This window comes from Dipodomys ordii, unplaced genomic scaffold (genome assembly GCF_000151885.1).
Source record: "Dipodomys ordii isolate 6190 unplaced genomic scaffold, Dord_2.0 Scaffold55, whole genome shotgun sequence".
Lineage (NCBI taxonomy): Eukaryota > Metazoa > Chordata > Mammalia > Rodentia > Heteromyidae > Dipodomys > Dipodomys ordii.
Genome location: NW_012267271.1, coordinates 2,250,934 through 2,253,403, shown reverse-complemented (window position 1 = coordinate 2,253,403; position 2,470 = coordinate 2,250,934).

Sequence of the window (2,470 nt, the reverse complement as noted above, 5' to 3'; positions counted from 1 at the left end):
CCACATTCTCCTGTTTCTAAGAGCACCTAGAAGGGGGCAGGGGGAGACACAGAGAGCAGCACTGTGGAAGATGGAGGGACAGCAGGGCAGCAACCCTGGTCCTTCCTCCCCAAAAGAAGTCATTTCCTTGGGATGTTTGAGAGGTTGGGGGGATGGACAGGGCTGTGAAGCACCCCAGCCCAGCAGGGGATACAGTTTAGTATCGTGTAGTTATTCTGCATGACCGCAGCAGAGCCTTTAATCTCAGGTTCTCAGAGTAGCCGCTTTGTGCGCAGGTTGTTTCCCAAGGCCCCGGGCTGTCCGAGTGCCTGTGCCATGCTGTCTTGTTGGGACGCCCGCATGTCTCTGCATGTCTCGTCAGCCTCCATATCCCAGGCTGACGAGAAGTCTGCTGCCTGAATTTGCCATCACTGGCCCGGCACAAGCTCCCCTGGGGGCAGCTGCTCCTGTCAGGGTCTGAACAGGGATGTTCTGGCTGCACCTGGGGTCAATGAAGGGCTGGCTACAGAGGAAGAACAGGGCAAGGTCCCAGAGACGGCAAAACTAGGGTTGGCTGGGGCACAGTGTCCATAGGGGACAACAGAGCTCAGCTTCCAAGCCTCGGCCCATGGCTTCTCAGTACGTGACGGGAGCAGAGCTCTCCTCGCTCTTGTAATACTGGAGTAGGATGGTCTTCAAACCTCTTCCTTCAGTCTCCCCCATTCCTATCCCCGCCCCCCCTCCGCCTCCCAGCCTGGGCCCCTCAGGGCTGCATAGGTCACCATCAAGAGAAGGAAAGGTCAGCAAAAAGAGGCAAATAACCCAGAAGTAGGAAAGCAGGTGCTAATGGGGGAAGCGGGGGATGGGTAGCACACCAGAAGTCCCTCTGCTTTGAGCAGGGGCTACTGCACCCTGTTACTTTACCCGACGCTGATGAGTACTAGACATAAAACTCAGTGGCTCACTTGAGAGGTGAAGATCAGGAGGATGGAGGTTTGAGGCCAGACTGGGCAAAAAAAAATTAAAAGCTGAACCCGTCTCAAAGGTCAAGCTGGGCATAGTGGTGCACGCCTGTGAGCCCCAGCCATGTCGGAGGCACAGATGGAAGGATCTCAAGCTGAGCAAAAACATAAGGTCCTATCAGAAAAATACAAGACTGGGAATATGGCTCAAGCCGCAGAACACCTGCCCAAGTGCAGGGCCCTTGGTTTTGTTTTGGGGGTGTAGGAAGGATACCTGGCGCCACACTTGCAAGGCAAGCACGCTACCTTACAGCCACGTTCCAGCCTTCTTGTTCTGGCTGATAAGGGTCTTGTGCTTTTCTGACCTAGGCTTCCCTCCAGAGTTGGGATAAAGGCACATACCACCAAGCTCAGCGCTTTCCTGCTGAGACCATGTCCTTTTCTTTTTTTTTGGTTCTGGCTGCTCTGGGACCCCAATCTTCATCTAGATTCCCACCTCGCTGGGTGATGAATGCTCACCCCTGTGCCCAGCTGTTGGATGAGATGGGGTCTCAGGCTGACCTGAGCCACAATCATCCTGATTTTGCTTTGTCAGGAGTGAGGATTAGGGGTGTGAGCCACTGGTGCTCTGGAAGACATTCTAAAAGCTTAGACCAAAATGGGGATGAGACGGGAACTTGGGTGTCACCAAATGCTGTTGTCTTCTGGAGATGCTGCACACTCTGCAGTTGAGACAGCTTTGCAGAAGCAGGCCAATAGTGAGTGGGGAAGTGTGGCTTCCGCACGTTATAGAGAGCCTGTGCGCAACGCTGAACGCGCCAGGGAAGACGCCTCGGCCTTTCCCACTTGTACCTGCCACCTGACACACATTGCGTTCCGGAGAAGCTCCACTTTTGGGGAGTAGTCAGCAGGGGCGTGTGTGTGAGGAATGCGGGCTTCCAAGACCTTCTCTGGCAATGGAGGCAGTGGTGATGGGAGGCCATCTTAGGAACCCCCATATGAGATGCAGGAAACAGCACTGCTCTCCTGGGATTTCTGGCGTCACTCTGTGTGGATCTGGATATATTCTAAAACAAGTACCAGGAGTGGCTACAGGGTAGTTGGGAAAACAATGGCTTAGAGTTCTTTAGAGCATTAGAAATGGCCCAGCACTGAGCTGTTTCCACATCTACATACAAGGTAAAAAATATTTTCTGGTTCCACTCACAGATTTTCCAGCATTCTGTCAATGCCTGAAAAAGTCTGTGGACTACATTTTATTACACTAGGCAAATGGAAAGGACTCATCTGAAATGAAACACTCAAAGCACTGAACACTTGGGACACATTTATGGCCAAGAGACACAGAAAACTCCAAGTTGGCAAAGATCACAGTTTGAAGCCAGCCTGGCAGATAAATCCATGAGACTTTAACCAGCAAAAAGCCAGAAGCATGGGCTGGGAAGGTGGCTCAGTGGTAGAGCACTTGCCCTGCATGCATGAGGCTCTGGGTTCGATTCCTCAGCACCACATAAGCAAAAAAAAAAAAA